At 33.8% G+C, this 19,884-nt stretch overlaps 1 protein-coding gene and 1 non-coding gene across 4 annotated transcripts in view; both read left to right on the plus strand.

Moving 5' to 3' along the window:
- The window catches only part of shakB (shaking B), a 121,290-nt gene that overhangs the window by 53,954 nt on the left and 47,452 nt on the right, over window positions 1-19,884 (plus strand). The gene's annotated exons all lie outside the window — the stretch shown is intronic.
- Window positions 11,346-11,416, plus strand: TRNAG-GCC (transfer RNA glycine (anticodon GCC)). Its single transcript has one exon. It is a non-coding gene; the product is annotated as a tRNA-Gly (tRNA).

The raw sequence follows: 19,884 nt of genomic DNA on the forward strand, positions 1-19,884 counted from the left end.
GATTTGAGGGTAGAGAAGAAAATAAATAAATAACGCAAATTATTAAGGAAGGAATATGCAATATTTAATAGGTGAGCGAGAAATGGAAGGTAGACAGTCTAGGTAGGAGGGAGAGAATAGAAGAGGATAGAGAAGGAAGGACACATAGCAATTCAGTCTTAACAGAACATTAGAAAGTAATCAAGAAATTCTCGGCAAAGAATACACAAAGAGAAAAGAGTTGTATGTATTAAAGGGATGGTGAATCGAAAAACAGAAATGTGAAGGTCCACCATAACTGTGAATTGTAAAGTTGACTGACAAATATCATATCATATCATATCATATCATATCATATCATATCATATCATATCATATCATATCATATCATATCATATCATATCATATCATATCATATCATATCATATCATATCATATCATATCATATCATATCATATCATATCATATCATATCATATCATATATCGTATCGTATCGTATCGTATCGTATCGTATCGTATCGTATCGTATCATATCATATCATATCATATCATATCATAACAATCTGTTACATGTATGATCTAGGGTATAAGACATACAATGGAAATCGTGTAGCTTCTTTTGCTACAGAATCTGCAAATTCTGATGAAAAGGGATCCGCATTAGAGTTATTTTTCGCTCTTGTTTATTCAAGTCAATAACCTTTGTTTAAGTTCTTTCACTACAAATTTTTATGCACAATAAAATAAATTAAACGAAATGATGCCAGTGTTCTCTACAAAGTTGTTCGTGCATAAAATTATTCGTTTGAATTTTAATAAGATGATCTACGTGAGATCCATATTACTTTTCAGTTAGGGGAACATGATTCTGGAAGTTCGTTGAACAGTGTTGATTTCTTTGAGAAATAGAAGGGACTTGTATATTCAATTACAAAACTATTGCTTGAATCTAAAAGAAAAGAGTGCTGAATGTATTTTTTGTTTGTGATGATGTTTAGATAATGATTTCAGATATTTGACTTGTTATTTGAGAAGCAAACTTTCAAAACTTGATAATGTACATTTTCAGAAAGTGTTACAGTAGTAGTAGTTGTAGTAGTAGTAGTAGTAGTAGTAGTAGTAGTAGTAGTAGTAGTGAGTGTCTAGGGCGGGTTAGGGACGACCCTTCACCACGTCGGCTCGACAGTGGCCTATTGTGCACTCCCAATTATGGGATGAATGAGAATGAGGTGTACCAACCCACCGGCCACATGAAACCCTTTACCCGCTCACCCAATGGACCCTCCTATACTCCCCCGCCGTAAGTTCATACCGCCGAGCAGCACAGGATCCATTCCGACAGCTCTTCTAATGTGTCGAAGCGCCCTCTTTAAGTGCTGTTGAAGAATGAATCCTGGCAGAGATATTGCGAAAGGTTCAGAACCCAGAGATAGTTTCGGAGAGGACGTCCCTCCTGCAAGCGGACGAAGACATGCGTCATGACTTGAATATGCCTACGGAATGAGATGATGAAGATGAATGATATGATATGAAATCTATAATCGCGACGCTGTTATTCCCGGCGTGACTCCTCCTCTTTGCTTACGTCTTAGGAAGTGAAGGCTCTATAAAGTCTAGATATCGTTCGCCATTTTTGTTCTTTTGCCGAGCTACCAGACGAGGAATCTATTTGCCACACCGTTAAACATTATCATGTCGTAGCTCCTATGATAATAAATCAAACGCACTGTAATTCAGCAAATAAATGAGCGGCAAATAACGTCCTCGTGTGCTTTCTGCGAACGCCAACGAAAGAGCCAAAATGGTGGGCGATTATATTAAGTATTTATCGAGCCTTAGGAAATGCATGACGTCTTCACCAGCGAATCACAAGACGCACACATTTAAATGTAGCCGACCTGTAACGTGATTGGCTGCCGGAAATTAGAGCGACGGGACTATAAATTCTTTTTATATAGGGAAGAAGGGAAATGGACAGTGGCAATGAAATTACCAACCCGACATTTGCCTCACCACAGTCAGATTAGTCGGTCTGGGAATTTGAACCACGGATCTCCCGAATGCGAAGAATACGAGTCCTGTGCTTAACACCTGAGCCACCTTGCTCGGCGAGTGCTACAAAAATATGGATCTGTCATAAACGAGTTTTTGCTATGGTGAAATTTTATGTAATAATATATAAAATAAATAAATAAATAAATACATAAATAAGTAAATAAATAAATACATAAATAAGTAAATAAATAAATAAGTAAATAAATAAATAAATAAATAAGTAAATAAATAAGTAAATAAATAAATAAATAAGTGAATAAATAAATCAGTAAATAAATAAGTAAATAAATAAATAAGTAAATAAATAAGTGAATAAATAAATAAGTAAATAAATAAATCAGTAAATAAATAAATAAATAAATAAGTAAATAAATAAGTGAATAAATAAATAAGTAAATAAATAAGTAAATAAATAAATAAATAAATAAATAAATAAGTAAATAAATAAATAAGTGAATAAATAAATAAGTAAATAAATAAGTGAATAAATAAATAAGTAAATAAATAAATAAATAAATAAGTAAATAAATAAATAATTGAATAAAAATAAATAAGTAAATAAATAAATAAGTAAATAAATAAATAAGTGAATAAATAAATAAGTGAATAAATAAATAAGTAAATAAATAAGTAAATAAATAAATAAATAAATAAGTAAATAAATAAATAAGTGAATAAATAAATCAGTAAATAAATAAGTAAATAAATAAATAAGTAAGTGAATAAATAAGTAAGTACATAAATACATAAATAAATAAATAAGTAAATAAATAAATAAGTAAATAAATAAAGAAATAAGTAAGTAAATAAAGAAGTAAGAAAATAAATAAATAAGTAAATAAATAAATAAATAAGTAAATACGTAAGTAAATAAATAAATCAATAATCTTTAATATTTCACCCGAGAAAATATTTTGTTCACTGCAGTGATATAAGTTTTTGGCAACTGAAATGTAACTTCTGAAAATGGACATGTCAGGTTTTGAAAGTTTGCTCTTCATTTCTAAACAGCAACGAATTAGGAATGCAATTTATTATTAACGGAAAAAATGCACAAATAAATAAACAAGTGAGATAAGATTGTACAGCTCGATTCAGCGTTAATGGCCCCTGTCCTTGGTTGTTTGGCTAGTGAGCGAGCTGTGTGTTGGGTCATAAGAAATAAATTTAATCACAAATGTGCATAGGAGGGGAAGAGGAAAGAGAAAGAATGAAAATCTTATCTATGCTCGAAGCTAAGGGACACTCATGTCAAGAAAATATAAGTCATCATGACATTGTTTAGTAAACAAACGTAGTGGTTAGTACGGACCGTGTGGAAGATTATTTTATTGCAAGACGGAGTGTACCGCAACATGATAAGAAGGAAGTGTTTAGGTGTTATAACTGCACGGCCTGACCTGTGTGACCCAGCCCGCCACTAGTGATAAGTAACTCGCTCTTAGTCTATCTACTTACTTTTTGCAGGAGCCAAAATCCTGAATCAAGCTGCTTTCCCCCCGTGCCCAACACTTGACAGCCAGTGTTGCCAATTCAGCGGTTTTCCCGCTAAATCTAGCTTTTTTGGATAATCGTCTCGCGGATAAAATAATTATATTATCCCGCTTAGCGGGAATACTAGCGGTTTTTATCTTTGAAGTTTCTGAAATGAAATTTAGATTAGCATTATAAGCGGCTTTCATAATTACATTTAATTCGTTCAGTGTGTGTTTTGTGCAATAATGGATGTGTTAATGTAGTGACAATTCCATATTATATATTAAGAGTTCGCGGGAAAAACGATGAATGTCACATTTCTGTTAAGGATTAGATAATGATCTAATTGAGTCTATAAATGCAAGATGTAGTGCTGTTTCTATAGAAAATAACGGAAAGGATTACTGTATTCGTGGTGATAATTCTCTTTTTTAATATTCTTCATAAGAACAACATTAAATTTCGTAGTGATCCATTGAATTGGATAATGACATCAACCTTAACAAAACTGTGACATTCATCGTTTTTCCCGCGAACTCTTCCTATGTTACGGTTAAAACCCGAAATCCGTCAAAACCAGTTTCAACTAGTAAAAACTAGTTTAAGCAAATAAAGATAGAAAGTGAGTTTTCGTATGATCTGAATCAGTGTCAGGTTAGGTTTGGTTTGTTTAGGTTTTTGTTTGGTAAAAGCCTGAAGAAACCTAAACAAACCAAATCTGACCTGTCATTGAAAATTCGCTTTTTATCTATCTATCTATCTATCTATCTATCTATCTATCTATCTATCTATCTATCTATCTATCTATCTATCTATCTATCTATCTATCTATCTATCTATCTATCTATCTATCTATCTATCTATCTATCTATCTATCTATCTATCTATCTATCTATCTATCTATCTATCTATCTATCTATCTATCTATCTATCTATCTATCTATCTATCTATCTATCTATCTATCTATCTATCTATCTATCTATCTATCTATCTATCTATCTATCTATCTATCTATCTATCTATCTATCTATCTATCTATCTATCTATCTATCTATCTATCTATCTATCTATCTATCTATCTATCTATCTATCTATCTATCTATCTATCTATCTATCTATCTATCTATCTATCTATCTATCTATCTATCTATCTATCTATCTATCTATCTATCTATCTATCTATCTATCTATCTATCTATCTATCTATCTATCTATCTATCTATCTATCTATCTATCTATCTATCTATCTATCTATCTATCTATCTATCTATCTATCTATCTATCTATCTATCTATCTATCTATCTATCTATCTATCTATCTATCTATCTATCTATCTATCTATCTATCTATCTATCTATCTATCTATCTATCTATCTATCTATCTATCTATCTATCTATCTATCTATCTATCTATCTATCTATCTATCTATCTATCTATCTATCTATCTATCTATCTATCTATCTATCTATCTATCTATCTATCTATCTATCTATCTATCTATCTATCTATCTATCTATCTATCTATCTATCTATCTATCTATCTATCTATCTATCTATCTATCTATCTATCTATCTATCTATCTATCTATCTATCTATCTATCTATCTATCTATCTATCTATCTATCTATCTATCTATCTATCTATCTATCTATCTATCTATCTATCTATCTATCTATCTATCTATCTATCTATCTATCTATCTATCTATCTATCTATCTATCTATCTATCTATCTATCTATCTATCTATCTATCTATCTATCTATCTATCTATCTATCTATCTATCTATCTATCTATCTATCTATCTATCTATCTATCTATCTATCTATCTATCTATCTATCTATCTATCTATCTATCTATCTATCTATCTATCTATCTATCTATCTATCTATCTATCTATCTATCTATCTATCTATCTATCTATCTATCTATCTATCTATCTATCTATCTATCTATCTATCTATCTATCTATCTATCTATCTATCTATCTATATTTTAAAACTAGTTTTTACTAGTTGAAACTGGTTTTGTCGAATTTTGGGTTTTGACGGTAACATATATCGTGCAATAAGAATTTCAATATGTTGTGGCTGTGATAAAAGTGTTCAAAATTGCTTTATAGCGCCACATTGGTAATGATAATAGTGTGCAATATTCGTTACATTGGCGGGTGGATGCTCTATCTTGACCGTTATTATTATTATTATTATTATTATTATTATTATTATTATTATTATTATTATTATTTTATTATTATTATTATTATTATTATTATTAAATAATAATAAGTATACATTAAAATCTAGAGATATTTGTTAGAAAATCGCGGGTTTTCGAAAGCCATCTAGCGGGATTATACGAACACTGTTGACAGCACAGCCATTAGTAAAGTTCTCGGTTAGTCTCGGTTTTATTGACTTCCATTATAAATCTTCACATCGTAAATGTACGTACAACATTTACATGATTTTGGGACAAACGAGATTGTAAAATATCTCCTTAGACTTATCGTGAGAATTACAATCACTAGTAAACATTGCAAAATATAAAAAATGACAAACATTTCTGATGTGGAAATGAGTACAGATTATCGTATTCTATGCATTTCAGCCTGCGTCATAACTCTTCCTGTGAATGCTAGTTTGGGTGATGAAAAATTAACGTCGTTAACAGTTAAATCTGAAGCTTTACGATTAGATAAGCATCATCTCTACAACGCGACTCAAGACTTGGTATCGCAATCTTAATGTCCCCTGTCTTCTAGAGCAGGAAAGATAGCATAAGTTCTTTGTAGCCGAATGATGAAGCCACACTCAAATTAATTCTGCTTATTTTAGAGGACTTAACAGACGTCGAAATACGTTTTTTGTGTCAGTTATTCATTCTGCTGAATCGTCGTCACAATACTGAATCCCCTAATGACACTTTTATTCCTGTAAACTAATTCGAAAAAAAAAAGACGAAAACCGTCGTCATCTTCACCACCGCACAAACATTATAAACATCATTATCTGTAGTAGTAGTATTGATAATTTCAGGAGCACGAAGGGCTAATAAGATAAAACCACGAGTGCAATTAAATAAGATTATGCAACGAATAGAATTAAAGAACTTGCAAAAGTGAAATGATAATAATTATTACAAAACACAGCAATAAGAATTCTGCGACTTCTCCTCTAATATCTCTCTTCTTCCAACTTTCCCGTTGCTGTATTTCATATGACGTCATCTTTGCAGATCACAAATCTGTGACTTATGCCCCAGCCCTCGTGTATATAATATATTATAGTGAATTATGAAATTCATTATGATCTCATATAGGCTTAGCGAAGAAAAGAGTATTTTCACACATTTTGACAAAAACGATTCCCAGTCACTTTTCGATGTTTCTTGTTATTATTACATTTTTTTTGTCTTACAAAGTTATACTCTTAGATATTTGGTGTTTCTAAAATACAGAAATACAGTAGAATCCCTCTTATCCGGCATCAAAGGGACCAGGAATATGCCACTAGAAAAGTTCAGGATAACAGGCAGGGTTTGGAATTGAACGGGTTACATCAGCTTCTTGTCTCTGCGGATGACGTGAATATGTTAGGAGAAAATACACAAACGATTAGGGAAAACACGGAAATTTTACTTGAAGCAAGTAAAGCGATCGGTTTGGAAGTAAATCCCGAAAAGACAAAGTATATGATTATGTCTCGTGACCAGAATATTGTACGAAATGGAAATATAAAAATTGAAGATTTATCCTTCGAAGAGGTGGAAAAATTCAAATATCTTGGAGCAACAGTAACAAATATAAATGATACTTGGGAAGAAATTAAACGCAGAATAAATATGGGAAATGCCTGTTATTATTCGGTTGAGAAGCTCTTATCATCCAGAATTTATAAAACAGTTATATTACCGGTTCTTCTGTATGGTTGTGAAACTTGGACTCTCTGAGAGAGGAACATAGGTTAAGGGTGTTTTTAGAATAAGGTGCTTAGGAAAATATTTGGGGCTAAGCGGGATGAAGTTACATGAGAATGGAGGAAGTTACACAACACAGAACTACACGCATTGTATTCTTCACCTGACATAATTAGGAACATTAAATCCAGACGTTTGAGATGGGCAGGGCATGTAGCACTTATGGGCGAATCCAGAAATGCATATAGAGTGTTAGTTGGGAGACCGGAGGGAAAAAGACCTTTAGGGAGGCCGAGACGTAGATGGGAGGATAATATTAAAATGGATTTGAGGGAGGTGGGGTATGATGATAGAGACTGGATTAATCCTGCACAGGATAGGGACCGCTGGCGGGCTTATGTGAGGGCGGCAATGAACCTTCGGGTTCCTTAAAAGCCATTTGTAAGTAAGTAAGTATATAAAAAAGTTCATATTTCATGATGCCAGATATTGAAACTGCAGCCATGTGAAGCTTATTTCTCTATCACTTGCTCATAAGTGAATAAAAGTAAAAACTGTGTGGATTTTCCTTATTAAAACACATCACACAATACAAATAATACACTAATTTAGGTTTGAATATTCACTGAAAATTAAAGTTCTTGCGAATTTCCTAATATGACAACACTGACGGCCAGAACATAACTAAATAAATGTAAAAACTGTGTGGATTTTCTTTATTAAAACACATCACACAACACAAATAATACATTAATTTCAGATTGGAATATTCACTGAAAATGAAAGTTTGTGCGAACTCCCTAATGTGGCAAAACTGACGGCCCAGACTGTGGCAATGTGGCAAATTTTAACTTTTTTTTTCCTCAGCCAAAAATGCCGTTGTTTTGGTATTGCCGGTTATTTGGGTGCCGGTTACGAGGGATTTTACTGTACTATAGCTTTCGTTCGATTAAAAAATCCTATTACAGCTAAAATATAATAATGGCCAGAAGAACAATCGTCCTCAATTTAAAAATACTTGATACGGAAAATTGAATGCTTTGTCTGTAGATGAAGAACATTCAAGCCAATTAAATTTATCATGACATGTACTCCAGATTTTTCTATCAGTTTCATTAACAAGAAACATGAAAGCATTGGCTGATAAGCTCTTGAAGCAACAAACACCTTTACGTTGCCTGAATCACGTACAGAATTCCTTCCAGATGCCACATAGTTCATTGTTACTACTTGCAGTAATAATCCTTTAGTGTACTTTAATTTTAGTTCCTTCAAATGAAACATAGAATCAGACTTTCGTACATCTTGTCAAAACATGTAAGTATATGGGCTACAGACACTGTACGCATACCATAGGGTCAGATGGATCTATAAATAGTTCTCTTCAGCATTAAGGTAATGGTCCCAAAATTGTAGGCTATTAGTCTTTCGATACTAGCTGCGAGGAAGATTGTCTGTTGCTGCTGAAACCATTGTTTCGCCACATCTTTGACTTCCTGATTGAAGTTGAACCGACGTTCCCTGAAACATCTCTTCATTGGTCCGAAGATACAGAAGCTACAGAGGGACAGATTGGGACAGTAAGGTGGATGTTCCAGTGTCTCCCATCTGAATTGTCGCATGGTTGTTACCGTGGCATTTGCAAAATGGGGCTTAGCGTTATCATAAAAACAATCTTCCCAGGACAATTTTTCCGGATTTATTCTTGGTGTAAAAATTGAAGTAATGACTGCCCTCCTTGACCTAAATTTTTTTTTTTTTTTGCATCCGTGGTAGAATGATTTGCGTGCAGATTGCAACACTAAAATATTGAATTCTTTGTGAACTTTTTCAGTTACTTACTGTCTGTTTGACTATATGCAGCAACAGAAGTCAAGTTTTTGGAAACTCCATCAATGTTTGGATTGTGGGCAATAGTAGGACAAAGTAAGCACCTAAAAGCCCAGATGGGATCCGACGGTATTAGCTGTGTGCCCCCCAAAATCACCACAAATCCCTTAAATTAAAGTGTACGTGAAAGATGGTGCATCTTCTTCTTCCTCACTGATTTAAGAAAAAAGTTCATCTGCCACTTCTGTTCTTGCAATTGAGGCTCTGAGTGGAATAACCCATGTTTTGAGAAAAACGATATCAAAGTTTTTTTTTTTTTAACATTGCAGAAATTTTAATAATACATACACTCGCGTCATTTGTTTTGTATAATACTTTACACTATCTAAATTATTCAAATCCAAAATCAGTTATAATTTAATCATAACCCATTTTTAAATATTTGTAAAGTATGAACAACTTAAGTCGTTATTGCATAGAAAATCGTAAACTTCTTAAATTAGAGTACCTAGGCATTAAAACGAGCAGAAAAGTGTTATTTTACTAACATACTCGAACTTTATTGAATAAGTAATAAGAAATAATAGTACATTAAGATTAATTTACCAAAATAATACACAATAATTTTTAACCGCTAAGCTTACATTTTTTATGATAATATACTGTACAAACAAAATAACGTTTGTTTTAATTTTCTAATAAGAAAAAAACAGAAGATGTATTAAGAAAAACTAAATATGAAACTATGCTACAGATGAAAACTCCTCTACTATAGTGTCAAATATTTTTATTCATGATCACTGATTTCACTTTCAGGATGATTTTCACCCAGCACGGGTTCAGAATCCAAAATATTTTGAAGAGAACATGCATTTTCTGGTTTTAAGAATTTTAATAATGAAATAATATTTTTTTAAAGCCAGTACGAGGGGGATTTTTTAGTGTGAGTTCTTCCTTTGGTGTTATATTATGTCCTACTGAAAAACTGAAATGCTGGAAAACGGTTGTAAGTACTGGTATATGATACTGCCAAAGCCCTGATGTATAAAACATGATTGTAACATATGTTGGTATTGCGAATTTTGAACCTTTCGACTTACCACAGCACTTCACATAATGAACTCTCCTGGCATTTAGAGTCAACGGAATGAAATACAACTTTTACAGTCGATAGAGATACTATTTTGCTGTTATTTCATCATACCTGAGAAGTTTTTTTCACTTCAGATTTTTAATAATTGCAATTATTTCTTGTTTGTTTGTTGGAAATATTTGAATATTTGGGAATTTTGTTGGAAAATATTGTATGTAGGGATGCTATTCATAGACATTTCGCAGCACGCGCTACGAGCGTACTAAGCTAGCCCCGGCTATCCACTGGTTACTAGTACAGAATTCAAATCATATCCTATCGCTAACACTAGTTTATGAATACGAAAAACGCTGATCATCCACCGGAAGCCCGCGCTAAAAATGTTTATGAATACGGCCCAAAGAGTCTAAACTGTTACTAGTAACATTATCTTGGGGGATGTTGAGGTTATCAGTTAGTGAAAGAAAATATTTATGAAATATATTTACAATATCATTTGGGTGTGACGTTTTTGTATTGTTAGATAGGCCTATAAGGGTATAGTTTGTTACTTTACTTTTTGATCGTCCACTTTCCTTTTCAGTTGTTCTGGTGAACGATCTCACAGTGGCTTGACAGGTTTAGAGTTAACGGCCAGTTAACGTAACATATATTCGATCCCTAGTGAGTGGCTTGTGTGGAGTAGATTTGTACAAATTCATCCCTCAGGTTGCAGTGTCATTGATAGGACCTAATAAAAAATCAGTCAGTTACATAAAGTAGCTAAGCTACACTGTCCTTATTAAATTATCATCATAGGACATCACTTAAATATACTATTTTGGTAAATTATATTTAACAATTGCCCATTCAATGTAAGTAGTTGCATTGAAAAATAACACCTCACATTGTCCAAACTATTGCTTTAATTTTTTCAACCCTTAGGTTCTTCTTCATTGATCGTGCGCAAAGATACTATATAGCTAGATTTAGAAAGCAGCAGTACATGAGCATCGGTGGTTCAGTGGTAGAATGCTCGCCTGCCACGCGGGCGGCCCGGGTTCGATTCCCGGCCGATGCAGGTTTTTTCATAACACCGTTATTAAAGTTTCTTCACAATGGTAATAAAACTTTCATTAAATAAGTGATATTTTATATATAATGGTGATTATAATTATCACTTAAGGATACCCATGAGTGAAATTTGTAAATCCGAAACTATTCAGTCAATCCTTATGAAATTTTTACCACACATATTCATTGATTGCAATAAAAAAGTGACAAAGTTTCATCCTCCTAGGGCAAATAGTTTCTGAGTAATAAAATATTTATTATTTTTTATAACTACGCTACAAAATGCCCCCTGCGTTGTAATTTTATTTGAAATGTTTTGATTTTTGGTCAGGACATCCCCCATGCATATGGTTCTTTAATTTGCTATCAAGTTTTTGTGTAATGTTATTAATTTGACTTGTGGAATTTTTTTTCTTTTGTGATATACATTTTTCACTCATGGGTATCCTTAATACGCCTCCCATTTTATTATGCTGTTTAGCAGGTAATTTATGTGTCCTGTGGACAAATTAGAAAATTAAAGATAATAAAAATTCGGATTAATTGTATACGAATATAAATTATAGGCCTAAGTTAGGAATTAAATATTGTTTTTGTTATTTTTTTTTACCTTTGAATATTTTGTAGTTTTCTTGAATTTTACTCGTATTAAGAGCCAGCTGCAATGCTGTCGTTTTTTGTTTCGCCTATCTCTCTCTCTCTCTCTCTCTCTCTCTCTCTCTCTCCTCGTTTCACACCAATGGGAAACTTATTAAGCATAATGAGGAACGTGCTATAGCATTGATTTCCTAAACCACGCTTACTTTTTTATGTTATGTTAATTACCTTTTATTTTATTCCAGTGATACAGCTGAAAACTCGTTGTCGGTTTTGCTTTTGACACCATCGTCACTGTCTTCGTAAGTTCCAGTTCGTCATTGTCCTCTTCATCAGATTGTTAAATATATTATTAAGTTTTAAGCCGTAAAATTTCATTTCACTGGAAGGAATGATGACTGGGGAAAAAGTTCAGGGCATAAAAAGATACCAAATGATAGATAACATTAAGATATTGGATCATATGCGGAGACTAAGAAGAAGTCGGAAGAGAGGGACGATTGGCGAATGCTGGGTTTGCAGTGAAGGACGTAACCTTGGGCACAAAACTATGAATGAATGAATTCCTGCACTTCTTAGTCGCATAAGTTGAAGAAGCGGAGATTATTTGAGATGTTACAAAGAGATATTAAAAACTATAAACTGTCTTTATGTACTATATCGTAGATATCAGTAACAGAGCAAGATTAACAAAAGATTTTTCCAAAAATTGTTATTGAACTTAGCATAAAAATGTAGGAATTTACAACAAAAAGATAGTTAAAGATACTCGTACGAGTCCGTATGAATTTTTATCTAACTGCAGATAGTCGCATTTCTGGAAAATACGTGCCCTGTAAGTCTGTTATCAGAATGTAATGCACTTTGTGTCTTAGGCTAGCCGACCGGAAATGCCAAACAAATTAAGTCAAGCGATATTATATCTAGCATAACTGACAAGATTTTTATCAAGTCATATCATATACAGAGTGAAGGTGTTCAATGACATTCCTTAACATAGCTACTATGATTGAAATAAGTCCTCTACCATTTTGTTCCTTTACGCTTAGATTTCCCACAAATAATTATTTTTACGGTAATTTTTTATCCAATTATCTTTTAAATACATTTATAAATACACATTTTATAAATGTCTTTACACTAGAGCTCTCTGTTGCAATACATACTTTGTTCTTGTTACTGTTACTATGTACAATTTAATAACTTGGTTTAATTCAAATAAACTCGGTATCAATTTGACAGAGACTCAAACAATTTTAGTCTCAGACATAATCAGAGATCTGATCAAGCTTGTCCGTTACTCAGGAGAAGACGAGGGGCAAGAATGTGACCTTCTTGACTATCGCTGTTGATTATTATAAACATCGCCCAGATAAGCATCCCAGTAGCCAGGTTATTACTCGTGCAGGAAACATGAGTAACAATGCGTATGGAAATTAAAGCTAAGTTGAACAGAAGGAGACCTAATGTTTCCGCTTACTACATCACAAAATATTGACGTGTTGTCGTACGTTATCTGTTCACATCTCTTCCCCCTCAGACCGCTCTCGTCTTCTGAGTCACCGACAGTACTAAGCTTCTGATTATTTTTTTTATTGATATTAAGTTGACATATTAATGAGCTTTGTACCAAATGGTGTAAATCTATATTCATTTTAACGAGACTAAAAAGTGTATTGGTTTAAATACCACAATTATCATATTATATTCATTCATTCATTCATTCATTCATTCATTCATTCATTCATTCATTCATTCATTCATTCATTCATTCATTCATTCATTCATTTATTGTATTCCATAGATCTTACATGAGCAATGAAGCTTTAAGATGTGGAACAAGTCAAAATTCTACAATATTACAATTACAATTTTTACAAATTTTTACAATATTTAACAATTTTTACAGTTTTACAATTTAGTAATTTTCTGCAATGACGAGGTAGGTCCGAGGATTCGCCAAAAAATTACCCGGCATTTGCCTTTTGGTTGGGGAAAACCTCGGAAAAACCCAACCAGGTAATCAAATCAAAGGGGGAAATGAAGTGATGCCGAGGACTCGCCATAGACCATCCGGCTTCAGTCCCACGGCTGGGGAAAACCTCGTAAGAAACCATTCAATGAGACCAAAGGGGGATCCAACCCAAGCCCGAACGCAGCTCCGGATCTTATACAGTATTACCGTGTATTTCCTTTTTATCCTCTGGTTGAGTGAAAGAAGAGGCCCCACGGCCTTAACTCTGCCAGAATAAATAGATCATTATTATTATTATTATTATTATTATTATTATTATTATTATTATTATTATTATTATTATTATTATTATTATTATTATTAATCAGTGCTTATTATGGCTTCTTCCATAGGTCTCTAAGTCATGGAATTTTATTATGGGGAAATAGTAATGGCTCTAAAGAAGTATTTATATCAATCAGATATCGCCTATACCTACTGTCTCATGTAGACAATAGTTTAAGGAACTCTCAATTTTCACTCTCCCATTGTACATCTACGAGTGCATAAATTATGTTTACCGGAAGAAACCTAGTTACATGAGTGTTCAATATGTCCATGGTTATAACATGAGGACGAGAATGAATTTAATAACTCCCACCTGTAGATTGACTAAGACACAGAATAGCTTTTAATTATGAATATAATTCTCTGTAACAAATTACCCAGTAGAAATAAGCAGAACAGAAATTTTAGTAGTTTTAAAGCTTCTGTTAAAAATATTTTTATTGGATCGCAGCTTTTATAGTCTTGACCATTTTGTTAATATGTAATTATGTTAATGTCTTAGTTGCTATGACAAAGGCTTATTACATATAATTATGTCTAATTATTACTTACTTACTTACAAATGGCTTTTAAGGAACCCGAAGGTTCATTGCCGCCCTCACATAAGCCCGCCAGCGGTCCCTATCCTGTGCAAGATTAATCCAGTCTCTATCATCATACCCCACCTCCCTCAAATCCATTTTAATATTATCCTCCCATCTACGTCTCGGCCTCCCTAAAGGTCTTTTTCCCTCCGGTCTCCCAACTAACACTCTATATGCATTTCTGGATTCGCCCATACGTGCTACATGCCCTGCCCATCTCAAACGTCTGGATTTAATGTTCCTGATTATGTCAGGTGAAGAATACAATGCGTGCAGTTGTGTTGTGTAACTTTCTCCATTCTCCTGTAACTTCATCCCGCTTAGCCCCAAATATTTTCCTAAGCACCTTATTCTCAAACACCCTGAACCTATGTTCCTCTCTCAGAGTGAGAGTCCAAGTTTCACAACCATACAGAAGAACCGGTAATATAACTGTTTTATAAATTCTAACTTTCAGATTTTTGGACAGCAGACTGGATGATAAGAGCTTCTCAACCGAATAATAACAGGCATTTCCCATATTTATTCTGCGTTTAATTTCCTCCCGAGTGTCATTTATATTTGTTACTGTTGCTCCAAGATATTTGAATTTTTCCACCTCTTCGAAGGATAAATCTCCAATTTTTATATTTCCATTTCGTACAATATTCTGGTCACGAGACATAATCATATACTTTGTCTTTTCGGGATTTACTTCCAAATCGATCGCTCTACTTGCTTCAAGTAAAATTTCCGTGTTTTCCCTAATCGTTTGTGTATTTTCTCCTAACATATTCACGTCATCCGCATAGACAAGAAGCTGATGTAACCCGTTCAATTCCAAACCCTGCCTGTTATCCTGAACTTTTATAATGGCATATTCTAGCGCGAAGTTAAAAAGTAAAGGTGATAGTGCATCTCCCTGCTTTAGCCCACAGTGAATTGGAAAAGCATCAGATAGAAACTGACCTATACGGACTCTGCTGTATGTTTCACTGAGACACATTTTAATTAATCGGACTAGTTTCTTGGGAATACCAAATTCAATAAGAATATCATATAATACTTCCCTCTTAACCGAGTCATATGCCTTTTTGAAATCTATGAATAACTGATGTACTGTACCCTTATACTCCCATTTTTTCTCCATTATCTGTCGAATACAAAAAATCTGATCAATAGTCGATCTATTACGCCGAAAACCGCAATGATGATCCCCAATAATTTCATCTACGTACGGAGTTAATCTTCTCAATGGAATGTTGTACTTTTTACAATTAAATTTTTCGATGTGGCAAAGTTGACTAATCTAACTCCATTGTCACTACTAATTGCGTGTAGGCTCTCTTTTCCAATAGTTGGTCTAAAAATATCCTCCCGTCCTACTTTAGCATTGAAATCCCCCAATAAAATTTTCATGTGATATCTAGGGAACTGATCTAAAGTATGTTCCAATTCCTCATAGAAGCTATTCTTTATATGGTCGTCTTTCTCTTCTGTAGGGGCGTGAGCATTTATAACTATGATGTCGCACCATCTACCCTTAAGTACTAAATATGATAACCTGTCACTGATAAATTCGACCTTTTTTACTGCTGATTTTATTCTTTTATGAACAAAGAATCCTGTTCCTAATTGGTGATTATTGTTTCCTTCCCCATAATACAACAAGTAATCTCCTATTTGTGATATGCCATTCCCATCTAACCTAACCTCTTGTACTCCTACGAAGTCTATTCTACATCTAGCTAGTTCTTTTGCTACTAATGTTATCCCTCCTGTTCTATAAAGACTAGTTACGTTCCAAGTGCCAAATCTCAAAATCTTATTCCTTTGCTGTGGTCGTGCCAGAGAATCAGTCCTATTCCGAGGCTTATTATAGGGATACGTAACAAGCTGTTTTTTTACGGTGATGGGTTGTTAGCCCTTCGCCCAACCCCCAAGCTGGAGGACCACTCCTTATCGGCTGTCCACGACTGCTTATTCAATATATTCGCAGCTACCCTCCATATCTGGAGGCCGTCTCCTCTATCCGCAACCTGAGGACGCGCCATGCCGTGGTGATAGGGACCCACAATACATGGATGTCTAATTATTATTATTATTATTATTATTATTATTATTATTATTATTATTATTATTATTATTATTATTATTATTTTACGGTTTAAGAGTATTTTAACACTTTAAATTATTAATAAATCACTTTAGATAATGGATGTTTGATATTACGGAAACGTATGCGTGTGCCTCATTTGAAGGCCTTAGTACCAGGGAACAAATTATAGCCTAGCGTTTTGCAGTGTGAAGCGTGCAGTAAATTTTCTCCTCACTGCACTGCTGCGGAGAAGAGGTTCTCTGTTCTTTGACAGGTGTTATTGAATTTATTGCGATGTTGCAATTGTTTGTAGAAAGAAAAGGCGATTTTGCACTAAATAAAAATATTGGCACTAAATGGCAAAGGAAAATTCTGTTCCTTTTATGTTTAGGATTTACTCTGTGACGTTACTGTCATTGGACATCTTTCACTTAGTTTAAGAGACGCTCAGAACCGATTTGCAGGTTCAAACGAGAATAAATGTTTTAAGATCCCTGAATCAGTCGACTTTCTTATGTTTTAGACAGTGGCGCCAATTTTTGAAAAATAATCGAGTGGACTCAAACACTTCAGTTTCATTTTGGAGATGCCGATAAGCTCACTGTATTATAATATCAATTTTTGTTTACCACCTGTGCTTATAAGCACAGGTGGTAAACAAAAATTGATATTATAAATCAAACACTTCAGTTATAAGTTCACAAAAATCTCATAAATCCTTTCATGCACCAGGATATTAACTTTCGTTATACTGATGTGACTACGGATAGTATACGGGTATTATAATATTATAATAGGCTATACAGGGTGATTCACGAAGTTCTCCCCCGGTTTATGGAGGTGATTCCTAAGGTTATTTGGAACAAACAAAGTAATAAGATCACATTCATAATTACGGAGTTACTGAAATTTGAAAACGGCAGAAAAAAAAATTATTTCAGGATTTCACTAACAAAAATGAAAAAAAAAAAAAAAATGCAAGCAATTGACTGTTTATGTATCAGTCTCTTTCATTTAGATGGATTTAAATCACATTTTCGGAAATGCCTCCCTGAATCTCAAGAGAACGGTCCGCACGGATGTGAACCGCACGTGTAGCATTTCGTAGCTTCACACGTTTATTCCTTACTGTCGCCGCGGCATTGAGAATGCGTTGAAGCAATTCTTCGCGTGTTTGTACCTTAACTTGTATTTCATCCACCCCCAGATGCACGTGAACGTAGTTATGGCAACAAACTTGCCTAACGCTCCATTCACTATGTCGCGTTTCGAAAGTGTGTTGTAACTCCGTAATTATGAATGCGATCCCATTAATTTCTTTACAATTTATTGTTGCAAATAACCTCAGGAATCACCTCCATAAACCAGGGGAGAACTTCGAGAATCACACTGTAGAATGCTAGAAATAGCAGAATAGAAATCTTAGAACAATTTTTAAATGTAGGTATGTGATTAGTATGACGTCCAAGGACTATATTCCACTTAATTGCAGGTAACATTATTCTGCATTTTTGTGAATATCAATTTCAACCACCAAATAAAAACTCCTTCACAATAGCAATCATATTTAAAAATCTCCGCATTATCTTGTATGTAGTTGTTCTGTATAATTACTCAGTTATTATTTAGAACGTTTTATTAGGCCTATATAAACATTTTTAATTTGGGGATTTAATTTTTTTTAAGTAAAAATATATATTTAACAACGAAAACAACAACAACAACAATAATAATAATAATAAAAATAATAATAATAATAATAATAATAATAATAATAATAATAATAATAATAATATAATTTACTGGATGGACTCAGGCCCCACGGGCCCATATAAGCTGGCGCCACTAGCTCTAGATGTTTTCATGTTGAACTTAAGTTGAACTGTAATCAATTCTAAGGATTTTCTGAACGATTACAATCTTGTTGGTAAAATAATTTCAATACTAACATAGTGACATTATTTAATATTTCTACGAGTAATTCATGCTCGTTAGAAATACGATATGGATAAAAAAAATCGTATTCTGTGTTACTTTTCAAAATATTTAAAATTCCTAGTTACGAATATATCCGCATCTATGGCTTTCTAAATAGCTTGTACACTTCCCAACCAAGCGGTCCGTGGTCTGATTTCCGGCGTGGGCGGAGATTTATCTCCATTATACGGGACTGGGTGTTTGTTTCTTGTCTTGTATTTGTCCTGTGACGTCTCCGCGGTAGCCCTGCATCGTGTCCAGCAATATGAGGGAGTGTAGTGTTGGTCTAGAAACATATCCTCCCCAACAGCCTACAGGTAGAAAGTGCTTGTGACTGTTCTGGGATATGCATGGTGTTTTGTTGGTGGTCTTTGCTAAACACGGGACTACTGTGACTGCTGCAGCCTACATTCAAACGTTGGTAAAGTTGCGTCGTGCCCTTCGTGACAAACGCCATAATGCTTACGATGTCAAACCTCTTCATGACAACGCTGCGGTTTCGGTTCGTGAGAAAATCAACAAATTTGATTGGGAGGTGCTCCAGCATTAACCATACAGTCCAGACCTTGCACCGTCGGACTTTCATCTGTTTGGTCTCATGAAGAAATTCCTGACCGGCCATCGCTTTACGACCGATGCAGAAGTGCAATCAACTGTTCGCAAATGGCTATATTCCAACCGAACGGACTTCTATGAACAGGGTATACTGAAATTGGTACCACGATGGGAGAAATATGTTGAGAAACTTGGCGCCTATATAGAAAAGTAGCTAAAAGAGGAGTTCATTTGTGTATTTTTTTATTTTTGTTTACCTATTAAACGCTTTTTTTTTTTTAATTATTGTGCGTTACTTTCCGATCCACCCTCGTACCATTCTATTTTGAGGCATTATTCAGCAAGATTATATTTCGCATTTCCCAATAAAATGGGACTAACAG

This window comes from Periplaneta americana, chromosome 14 (assembly GCF_040183065.1).
Source record: "Periplaneta americana isolate PAMFEO1 chromosome 14, P.americana_PAMFEO1_priV1, whole genome shotgun sequence".
NCBI classification, from domain to species: domain Eukaryota; kingdom Metazoa; phylum Arthropoda; class Insecta; order Blattodea; family Blattidae; genus Periplaneta; species Periplaneta americana.